Here is a 12776-nt window from a genome sequence, read left to right on the forward strand (position 1 = left end):
CTGGTGATACCCAAATCGCAACAGTGTGCGTGTGAGCCCCCACCAAATCATTGTGCTATTTATTTGTGACATTTAGAGCTGTCAAATCTTAGGTATCCATTTACGCGTTTCTTCATGAAGGTTCTTAACTTTTACCATCTCAGCATTGCAAGTTTGCATCCCAACGGTGTTCGTTCAATTGTTTTGTTTGAAATGTATTTCAACGGTTTAGGGATGGTTTTGAGCCTGAATATATTCAGAAGTATATTCCAACTGACGTCATACCGTAGAGGGTGGTATACATTTACCGACGAGATTGATTTTCTTGGGGAGCCACCGGTGGTTGCAGATAATTGGGTGCAATCGTTTGTTTTTGCGAAGTTTATCGATTTTTTGATGAGGGATGAACAGTATTATCTGTTTAGGTCCGTGACTGTGCAAGAACCGAGACAGCTATCAGAGCTGGGAGATGAGATGGTGGATCAATTGAGGGGCCTAAAAATCCTTCAAAGGATATATAACGAGAATGTTTTAGTGATGGAAAATGTTAGCAACAATTGGAGGCATTCTGACAGGATCCCCGTTCCTCGTAGAGGTGGAAGAGGTATGTACCCATGCAATTTTATTTATTCTTTTTTACATAGTCATGATTTACAGAATGACGTTTTATGATCTGTGCAGAGTTAACAGTGTCGGAGGTTCCGAGGGCAACGAGTCTGGATGGCATGGTTTTTACCGACAAGGTGGTTGAGGGTATGCCCCCGGCGTCTTCCATCCGTCATAGGGCGCCGCCTCCTGAAGACTTGGAGTCTTTCAATGGCGGTTCTTCAGAGGGTGGGCTGATCCGTCGCACCAGGCGTCAGATTGAGCCGTCTGCAGCAGCTGAAGGTATGCCTTTGACTCATGTTCACTTTTGCTTATCTAATAGTATCTTGTGCTGACGACGTTACTTTCTTTCGTGTAACACCCCATTTTTTCCCTGCATATGATTTATAGGTGAATTGGGTATGTACGATAGGCGTATGAAGGGTTCGGTACATTTTCTAGTGTTAAGTCTTGTGTGAGGAGAAAATGACTCAGATCGTGCTTTGTGTCGGAGGCCGCGGCGCGACAATGGACTGAAATTGAGATCAGAAGTAGGACAAAGAATGATCCCAGACCTAGTTATAGGTCGCGGCGCGACGAATTAGGCCGCGGCGCGGCATTCTGGGCAAACTGGTGCCGGAATTTTGTAATATTAAATGAGAAGCAAGGGCATTTTGGTCTTTTCACGTTTGAGCCAGATTTGAGGCTTTAACCTCGTCCAATCATTCATTTTCTTTATTTTCTTTTTCCTTTTCTTTCCTATTTTCCTCTCAAAACATAAATTCCTCAAGTGATTCAAGTGGGATTTTGGAAAGGAAGAAGCGGGTTTTGATCTTTGGCGTAGTTGACAAGTTTGTTCTCCTCGTTCTTAGATACACTGTGATACTAGTGGTAAGCTCTAACTCCGAATTTCATTTTCGTGTTCATCATTCAAATTTGGGGCTTTTGATTGTATGATTCATAGATGGAACCTATTTAGTTGTTAATTGGAGATTAACACCAAGATTAGGGTTTGTAAGTGTTAAAGGCGGGTTTTGGGTTGGTTAATGATTTAACCATGTTTAAGACTTGATAATGGTGTATAATCACTAGCATTAGTGATTATTGGTGTTTTAGAGACTTTTAGGGTTTTCGTGGTTGACTAATTTTGACTAGAGTCAAAATTAGGGTTTGTTGAGGATTATGACCCGATTGTTGATTTAATAAGGTTTGTAAACTTAAAATGGATTAAGTTGATGTATGAAACCGAGTTAAACATGTTTTGGTGTCAAAACTTGTAAATGGTGAGATTTTGACCTTATGGGTCAAAATTAGGGTTTATGGGCGATTTTGAGAACGATAAGTGTTTAACACTTGTGATTGGGTTTAATTGGCATATTAGGACCATTCTCACTTGTGTTAGTGATTATTGGTTAGATTGGGCGCGGTTTGTCCTTGGAAGTGCATTTGGGTCGAAATTGCACTAAGTGTCGAATTGGGTTGGTTTGTAGATCCAATCTAAGTGTGTTGTTGAATTTGTGATAATGGATTAGGTACTTTCCGTTGACGAGTTGCAGATTACTTGGAAGCATTCTTCAAGGAGACAAGGTGAGTGTTAATATCCTATATGCATATATATGTGTAGGATGGGTGCGGGTCGGGTGAAGTGGTTGTCGGTCATAGAGCTCACTTCACATATAGGTGGATTTGATGGACTTTTGTATGAGTCCAATTGGCACGTTTGTGCATTTTGGTTGACCACCTTTGGCGAGGTACACGCTTGTGTGTACGTTATCACACGTGGTTGTGATTTGGATGTTATAACCCCAATGGCGAAGGGTTGATATTGTTGTGAAGTGGATGACCCCGATGTGGTGGATTTTATAATCCCGTGACCGTGGGTTTTGATGTTGAGAAGTGAATCGCGTGTAGTTCGGATTCACGATGACTCGTGTAGTTCGGTCATCTTATTGAGGTAGTAATCTCGTGTGGTTTTGGATTACTAAGGCTCGTGTAGTTCGGCCAACCTCGATGTTGTGAAGATAGTAATCTCGTGTGGGTTCGGATTACTAAGGCTCGTGTAGTTCGGCCAACCTCGATGTTGTGAAGATAGTAATCTCGTGTGGGTTCGGATTACTAAGGCTCGTGTAGTTCGGCCAATCTTCATTGTGGCGTTTGGTATTCGGTAATGGGTTAAGGAGTTAACCTTAGTTCGTTTTATATTGTTATATATGAATGTTGTGTTGTGTTGTAGTTAACCCTTCGGGTGTAGCTTATTGGCACTGTTCACATCGTCATTGGTGAACTTATACTTTGTTAATATCTTTAGCTTGTAACTTAGAGATAGTACGGTATGCTTAGAGTAGTTGCCTTATACATGGATGCTTCGGTATGCGGAATTTGATATTTGTGTGGCGTGTCCATTTTATACATATATATGTATGTAGTATATTATCATTCACTAAGTGTTAGCTTACCCTCTCGTTGTTGATATTTTTATAGGTTTGCGTGATGGCGGCTCGGGTAAGCATGGTGATTAGAGATCTTGGCTAGGTTGCTTTAGAAGATCTTGCTTTTCGACTCGATTAGGATTTGGGTAGCGTAGTCCCAAATCACCATGCTCGGTTTTGTTGGAAATTAAACTAGTCGGGTCGTGTATGTCCGTTTGGACAATTAATTAATGTATTAAATGTTTTAAGGTTTATTAAACCTTCTATTGTATTAAAGATGTTTATGGAAACACAATTGGGACCTAAAGTGTTATTTAAAGCGTATTAAAAGGAAAAAAAATTATGGGCCGGTTTTAATACGGGTTGGGTCGTTACAAGTGGTATCAGAGCATGGTCTAAGGGATTTAGGCGACTTGAGATAGGTGCCTAGACTTAGACTTTTGTGTGTGCTTATTTGTTGCCGGACTTGTAGGTGAACGGGTCGGAACGGGTTATAGTTAGTTCCTTGTTTGTAGGTGGACTAACTAGGATTTTTGGCTTGTGTTGTGATGTTATTCCCTTGCGTGTGTTTATATCGCGTGGAATCGTCGTTGTGTTGGTTATATCATCGAGCGAGGCGGTCGTTGTACTAACGAGTTGTGACGACGTGTGTGCGTAATAAGGACTTGCAAACCTTATTACGGGTGCAAATCGTGTCTAACAAGTGATGTACGACGAGTGTTGAGCAAGATGGGGCGGTGTTATGCGTGTTGTTTTATACGTTCATGATCTAATCGCTTTGCATTCTTTAGAATGACGACGCGAAACGAGATCGAGATGAATGAAGAGGAGTTTAACGCTAGAGTTACGGCCGCCGTTGCGGAGCAAATGAGTGCGTTTCGAGAAGAAATGGATAGGAAGTATTCCGAATTTCGGGGTAGTAGTGTGTAACAACCCTGATTTTTCCGTTACTTTCGTGAACCTTCCATTAGTTTATTTAACGGCGATTATTTAACTTTTATGTGTTTACGTGTATTAAATGCGTACTTGACCTTTGGAGGGTTTCAATAATTGATATGGGTTGATATTAATTCAAATAAATATTTCGGATAATGAAATACGATAAAAACGATACGATTTTGATGATAGCTTTTTGAGCAACGAAACGCTCGGGTTTATTTTAATAATTAATTTAATTAATTATTAACTTTTTAAAATATTTAATTTATTAGGTTTTTAATAAATTAAGCGATTGGTTGCGTTTAACGATCGGATTAGCGTTCCGGGCATTCGGTACGACTAAACGGCACTTAAAACGGACCACGAATACACGGAATTACAAAACGAGAGCCCGGGAACCCATAGTGGGCCCCATTCGGCCGAAGCCCCCTCCCCACCCCCTTATTTGTTAATTTTTAATTTAATGGAGGGACTTAATTGCAATTAGGGGCATTTTGTCCATGTATAAATTAACTAGTAACTTGCATTCTTTCCCAAAACCTAAAAATACAGTCGATCTCTCCCTCCCTGGCCCTCTTGGCCGTCGCCCAACATCACCATCATCATCACCTTCAATTTTTGATCTTTTGATAAAACCCTGAACACGAAAGTTGTAATTCTCGATCTCCTCTACGCGTTGGTGTATTTAATTTAGCGATCAAAGGTATAATTGCATGAACCCTAATTCTTAAAAATCTGATTTTTATAAAGTTTCATAGTTATGTTGTCAATTGCTCAAGTCTATACGCGTACGTGTTAATTGTAATCGTTAATTTGATTGTTTGATGCGCTAGGGTTTAAAAACGAATTTGTATTTGTTTGATCAGAAAAATTAAGTTTTTCAAATGTTAATTATTATGTTATAATCAGATTCCTTGCGAAAAACTATTGAGTTTACGCTTTGGATTCGCTTGATTTCGTTTCCGTATGATTAAGTTATATCGATTTGAATTATCGTTGTGTTATTGTTGCTTGATCAGAAATATGGTATCGATAAAAAACTAATTGGCATGTGAGACTTATACCACTGGAAATATAATTTAAAAACACTCAAGTTAGACTAGGATATCATGTCGTTTGCTTATGTATAGCCCAAGATATGCTAGAATTAGTGTAAATGAAGTTTTATACAGCACTTGCATGAAAATAACCTTGTATGATAATATGTGTTAACTTCTGTGATTTAAGCTTTGCATATTTGAAAAATAGACAAAAATTACTTCATCTTTCATGTAGATATCATAGGCTAATTGTATCTAGATCTTCGGATAATCATATGCGAATGTGACTAACGAAATGGGAATCGAATCTGTAAATTGAAAACGGTTTTGTAATTTGTGAATTTTTTATATTGATTGAGCATTTATACTTCTGTAAAATGAAACTTAACATGATATGTGACTTATTGTTAGTTTATGTCAATCTCTGAAACCTTATGCATTGGGCACAATAGAGCCATACTTTATGTGAATTCTGATTTGAACTGAAAACTGAATGATCAACTTGGACGAATAAACAGTACAAATTGGCTAAACAAACGTGGCTAGATTTTTTATATGTGTTACTTTGATTTGTACTTGAACTATGGCCACTGGTCTTGTATCAATTTCATGTTTCTAACTCCGGTTATAGCCGAAATGAAATCAGTGCGCGGTCAGAAACTGACCTGGCAAACCCCAAATGTATTCCTTCTTATTCCTGACTTTTAATTGTCATATGAGTCCCTGGCTGGACTTTTTGGAATCGATTTTGAGTCTAATTATGATCTGGAGTTTGTCATATTTACTTGAATTTTTTACTATGAGATATTGTGCTAAGTGTGCTACGTGTTCGTAAATTTGGTGCATGACGATAAACTGAAATTGTGAAAATGATTATTCATGACCTAAAACGTATTGTATGACTTAGTTTTGACATGTTGACCAATATTTGACATGAACCTACTGATGTTGACTTTAGTTGACCACATTGACCAAGTTTGACTTTTGGTTTGACTTCGGTTGACTTTGTTTGACTTGCATGATATAGTTGACTTTTACTTTAAATTGCTTCGAGTCGAGCAATAAGACAACGTACACTATGAAACCACACTTATATAAGATACATATATTGACCAACCTACATACGTATACTTAGGTTACACTACTCGGGTCTAAACCGTACAAGTCATTTGTCTTTCATTCCGAGCTTATTTAAAGGTGAGTCTACAGTCCCGCTTTTTACATGTTTTTAGGGATGAGAATACACGCTGTTATATTTACATTTTCAAATGCTTTATATTGACATGAGTACTACACATATGCATATTGAGTTTGTTCAAAAAGCCTCTAGCTTGAATACTTTTAATACCATTGGTAGGCACAATTTAGATGGACTGTCCGTTAGGTTGACAACCTCACCCACTATAAAAGCAGTGGTGCATTTACTTTGAACATTTAATACATCTGAACAATGTATAACATTTTACGAGGTAAGGTCGGATGTAGTGGTTTCTATACTCGGGTTAATGCTAGTATTCAGGTGCTCGGTTTATGCTTGCGATAGAATCTTGTGGTCAATGAAATGAAACTATTTTTCTGATAACTATTTTTCAGACATTGTTACGTTACTTTAAACCTGTAGATTCACCAACATTATTTGTTGACCTGTTTTTGCGTGTTGTTATTCTCAGGTCCTTAAGAGGTATGCTTCCGCTGTGTTTGCTGCATGACTGGCCGTGGAGTCAGTATTTGATTTTAAAGAACATTATTTACTTTCGCATTTAAAACTTTTATAACTGTTTAAATACTGTTGGCTTGTGGTTACAATCACAACAGTGTTTCTATTTTGGGATTTCTGACTTTTTTTTAAAGTTATTATTTTAAATAAAATTAAATGCGATTGCTTTAAACGTCTCATATAGAGGGCGTAACTGTTAACTGTGGGACCGGAATTAACACGCCGTCAGATGGTATTTTAGCGGGGTGTTATAGTTGGTATCAGAGCTAACGGTTCGTAGGGAAACTAGGACTTGCATTAGTGTGTCTAATTTGGTCATTAGGACGCCTTGATGAGTCTAGACTACGACCGGGACTTAGTCATTACATGAGTACTTTGTGACTACCGTTATTTACTTGACTAATCTGTTTTGTTTGTGTTCTTGTACTATGAGTTAGATGTCACAGGATTCAGGAAGCAGTGACAGCGACTCCAGTGTGGCTGAGGTGAATGCTCCAGCCCCAGCACCAGTACCTGCTCCGCATCGGATACCTAACCATCCCGTGAACCTTTATGCGTTGGATTTGGTTCATAGTAACCGTAACAGGGATATTGTTGATCTTGTTAACGCCTTGAGCGATATTACTAGGACATATCCGCACCCCGATGATCTAGAGAGGATGGAGGAAAGAGTCACAGGTATAAATACTTGTACGTACGAGGCTGAAGCAAGGTTCGTTGAGATAATGAGATTGATAGCAGCCTTAACTGCCAGGGTTGCTGCGTTAGAGGCGGAACGTAATAGGCCGAGGAATGATGGACCTGCCTTCCGTACCCGACAGAAGAGGAAGTGAAGGGTCGTTGACCATGAGCTTCTTTTCCTTTTTCATCCATCATACCTTCTTTAATTAATTATATAAGACTTACCGGGTGTTATAAACCGGGCTATTAGCACATTATGTTTATTGTTTGGTTTACTACTTTGGAATTTGGTTTATCACTCTTGGATTATACTTATATTAATAATGGATTATGCTATTGGTAACTATTATCTTTTATTGCATGTGGTAATATTTTGTATTTAGTAACTTGTATGATCATAATACTTGTGTTATGTTATACTACTACTATTGCCATTAATGTTACTACTTAGTGTTACTATCACAACTATCACTACATAACACTAGTACCACTACTACTACCACTAGTGTTACTACTAACACTACTAACACTACTATCACTACTTACACTACTTCTCACTACTAGCGAATCTTTTCGTACTATTAATTACTAGTCTTCAACACTTGTTGCTAGTATATTTTTAGTAACTCTGTTTTTCATTGATCTTACCTCGATGTATCGTTTGGGAAGAAGGAGACCATGTTTACTACGGAAATGCTCGAGGCTCAATTGGAAGAACTCGTTAACCAGCATGTGACGGAAGCTCTTATAGCTGCAGGTTTTGATTGCACGATTGAGAAATACTGTCCTCGACGAGAGCGGATAAGATGGGAAAATGATCTTCTGAACCTAAGGGTCATTGGAAACGACATTGCTAGTTACACTACCCGGTTTCGGGAGCTATCGTTGTTTTGCCCACATTTGGTCTCATCAGTGGAAAGAGCAATCGAGAGGTACATATCGGGATTGCCGATGGAAGTGTTTGGTTTTGTCCTTTCCCATCAACCAAAGACAATACTCGGAGTCATCAACATGGCGATAAATAGAATGAAGCAAGTGAGCCGATCGGAAGGAAGAGAGATGCCTGTTACAGGAAATGAAGCTAATGGGAAAAGGAAACGATGTGAGAATTATACTGGGAATCTCGCACAGAACCGAGGTGAGAAGCAAGAGATGCCCCGTAACTTTGAGAAGGGATCTTCGTTCAACACGAATTACAAGGGAAAGCTACCATTGTGTGGAAGATGCGGAAAGCACCATCGTGGGGAATGCAAAGTGCTAGATTGCACCAAGTGTAAGAAGTTTGGTCATTTGTTAAAAGATTGCAAGGTAAATCTCAACGGCAAAACCAACAACAACAGCACTGCAAGCAACGCGAACAATGCTAATGGTGGTAAGAACTGTTATGGTTGTGGACAGCCGGGTCATTTCAAGAAGGACTGTCCTAAGAACAATAATGGGAATGCTCGAGGAAGGGCGTTCAACATCAATTCTGCGGAAGCTCGTGATGATCCAAAGCTAGTCACGGGTACGTTTTCACTTGATGATCAAGTTGTTTATGTTTTGTTTGATATTGGCGCTGATAGAAGTTTTATATCAAAGGATATTTGTCACAATGTTAAGAAACATGTTTCTCCCCTAGATAACGTGTATTCCATAGAACTAGGGAATGGTAACTTGATGAGAGCTGATAAGATTTATCGTGATTGTACTTTAACGCTAGAAAGTAAGCCTTTTAGCATTGATGTGATACCTATTAAACTGGGAAGTTTTGACCTTGTGGTTGGAATGGACTGGTTAGCTGATAACAAAGCCGAGGTGGTCTGTGACCTAAAGGCTATTCGTATTCCTATTGCTGACGGTGAACCTATGATGATTTATGGTGAGAAGAATGGCTCACAATTACATCTCATTAATTGCTTGAAAGTCTAGAAGTATGTGAGAAAGGGATGTATCGCGTTCTTGGCTCATGTAAGCTAAATTGTACCAGAAGAAAGGAGACCCGAAGACGTTCCTATAGTTAAGGAATTTCTTGAAGTTTTTCCGGAGGAATTACCTGGTCTCCCACCGCATCGATAAATTGAGTTTCAGATAGACTTAGTGCCAGGAGCGGCACCAGTGGCTCGCGCACCGTACAGACTTGCACCCCCAGAACTTCAAGAGTTTCTAGTCAATTGCAAGAGTTGTTAGACAAGGGATTTATTAAACCGAGTTCTTCGCCTTGGGGAGCTCCGGTCTTGTTTGTTAAGAAGAAGAATGGGTCGATGAGGTTGTGTATCGACTACAGAGAATTGAACAAGCTGACAATCAAGAATCGGTATCCGCTACCGAGGATTGATGACTTATTTGATCAGTTGCAGGGATCCAGCTGTTATTCGAAGATTGATTTGAGATCCGGGTATCATCAATTGAGAGTCAAAGAAGCTGATGTCCCGAAGACAGCGTTTAGAACACGTTATGGACATTATGAGTTTACAGTAATGTCGTTTGGTTTGACGAACGCACCAGCAGTGTTCATGGACCTCATGAACTGTGTGTGTAAGCCATACCTAGATAAATTCGTCATTGTATTCATTGATGATATATTGGTGTACTCCAAGAACAGAGAAGAGCACGAGCAGCATCTACGTTCGATATTGACTATGCTTAGAGAAGAGCAATTGTATGCAAAGTTCTCTAAGTGTGACTTTTGGTTACCAGAAGTACAATTTCTTTGCCATGTTGTAGGGGCCAATGGAATTCAGGTCGATCCAGCAAAGATTGAGTCGGTTAAGAATTGGGAAACTCCAAAGATGCCAACGCAGATTAGGCAATTTTTGGGTCTAGCTGGTTACTACCGGAGATTCATTGAAGGATTCTCTAAGATCGCCCGACCATTAACCGAATTGACTCATAAGGGCAAGAAGTTTGAGTGGTCAGAACCGCAAGAGACTGCATTTCAGTTGTTGAAAGAGAAGTTAACAACTGCACCAGTATTGTCTCTACCCGAGGGAAGTGAAGATTTTGTTGTTTACTGTGATGCCTCACGTCAAGGAATGGGGTGCGTGCTTATGCAACGAAATAAAGTTATTGCTTATGGATCACGTCAGTTAAGGATTCACGAGCAGAACTACACTACGCACGACCTTGAGTTAGGAGCTATTGTCTTTGCACTTAAAATGTGAAGACACTACCTGTTTGGAACCAAGTTCACTATCTTCACTGACCATAAGAGTTTACAGCACATATTCGATCAGAAGTAACTCAACATGAGACAACGATGTTGGATGGAACAACTTAATGATTATAACTGCGAACTTCAATACCATCCGGGTAAGGTGAATGTTGTGGCAGATGCCTTTAGCAGAAAGGAGCGAGAGAAACCTCTTAGGGTTAAAGCGCTTAACATAGTTGTCCGTACAAATCTCACATCACAAATCCGCGAAGCACAACAAGAAGCCATGAAACAAGAGAATGTTGATGTTGAATTTCTCAAAGGGATGGATAAGAAGTTTGACATCAAGGAGGACGGAACACGGTACTTTGCTAACCGAATTTGGGTACCAAAGTTTGGTGGATTGAGAGAACTAGTGTTGGAGGAAGCACACAAGTCGAGATACTCAATTCATCCAGGATCAGATAAGATGTACCAAGATTTGAAGGCATTTTATTGGTGGCCGAACTTGAAAGCTGACATTGCCACTTATGTCAGGAAGTGCTTGACTTGTGCTAAAGTCAAGGCTGAGCATCAGAAGCCATCAGGATTATTAATTCAACCAGAGATTCCCCAGTGGAAGTGGAAGGAATTTCCATGGACTTCATTACGAAACTTCCGAGAATGGCAGGAGGTCACGATACTATTTGGGTTATCATGGATCGTCTCACTAAGTCCGCACACTTCTTACCGATAAGGGAAACTGATAAGATGGAGAAGTTGGCTCAGATCTACATTAAGGAAGTCGTCTCTAGGCATGGAGTGCCTATATCCATTATATCCGACCGCGACAGCAGATTTACTTCCAGGTTTTGGCAATCATTGCAGAAAGCAATGGGGACTAGTTTAGATATGAGTACAGCATATCACCCCCAGACGGATGGCCAGAGCGAACGAACTATTCAGACATTTGAGGACATGTTGAGAGCGTGTGTCATTGATTTCGGAAACGGATGGGATAAGTATTTACCACTAGCTGAGTTCTCATACAATAACAGCTATCATGCGAGTATTAAAGCTGCACCATTTGAAGTATTGTATGGAAGGAAGTGTAGATCTCCCGTTTGTTGGAGCGAGTTGGGAGATAGTCAGTTGACAGGTCCTGAGATTATTCAGGAGACAACTGAGAAAGTTCAATGGATTCAGGAACGATTGAGAACGGCTCGCAGTCGAAAAAAGAGTTATGTCGATGTTAGATGGAAGGACATAGAGTTCCAAGTTGGAGACAAAGTTATCCTTAAAGTATCACCTTGGAAGGGTGTTGTACGATTTGGGAAACGAGGTAAACTGAGTCCTAGATATGTTGGACCGTTTGAGATAACTGAAAGAGTTGGACCAGTAGCTTACAGATTGGAACTACCACAAACACTCAGCGGTATTCATGACGTTTTCCATGTATCCAATCTAAAGAAGTGTTTAGCCGATGATAATTTGATTATTCCTTTAGAGGAACTACGTATCGACGACAAACTTCATTTCATTGAGGAACCTGTTGAAATCTTGGGCCGTGAGGTCAAGCAGTTGAAGCAAAGCAGAATTCCTATCGTTAAAGTTCGGTGGAACGCGAGAAGAGGACCAGAGTTCACGTGGGAGTGTGAAGACCAGATGAGGCTGAAGTATCCGCAATTGTTTCCCTAGGAAACCACTTCAGTGGACGATCACTAAAATTTCGGGACGAAGTTTTCAATAACAGGTGGGTAATGTAACAACCCTGATTTTTCCGTTACTTTCGTTAACCTTCCGTTAGTTTATTTAACGACGATTATTTAACTTTTATGTGTTTACGTTTATTAAATGCGTACTTGACCTTTGGAGGGTTTCAATAATTGATATGGGTTGATATTAATTCAAATAAATATTTCGGATAATGAAATACGATAAAAACGATACGATTTTGATGATAGCTTTTTGAGCAACGAAACGCTCGGGTTTATTTTAATAATTAATTTAATTAATTATTAACTTTTTAAAATATTTAATTTATTGGGTTTTTAATAAATTAAGCGATTGGTTGCGTTTAATGATCGGATTAGCATTTCGGGCCTTCGGTACGACTAAACGACACTTAAAACGGACCACGAATACACGGAATTACAAAACGAGAGCCCGGGAACCCATAGTGGGCCCCATTCGGCTGAACCCCCCTCCCCACCCCCTTATTTGTTAATTTTCAATTTAATGGAGGGACTTAATTGCAATTAGGGGTATTTTGTCCATGTATAAATTAACTAGTA

This window comes from Rutidosis leptorrhynchoides, chromosome 9, assembly GCF_046630445.1.
Source record: "Rutidosis leptorrhynchoides isolate AG116_Rl617_1_P2 chromosome 9, CSIRO_AGI_Rlap_v1, whole genome shotgun sequence".
NCBI lineage: Eukaryota > Viridiplantae > Streptophyta > Magnoliopsida > Asterales > Asteraceae > Rutidosis > Rutidosis leptorrhynchoides.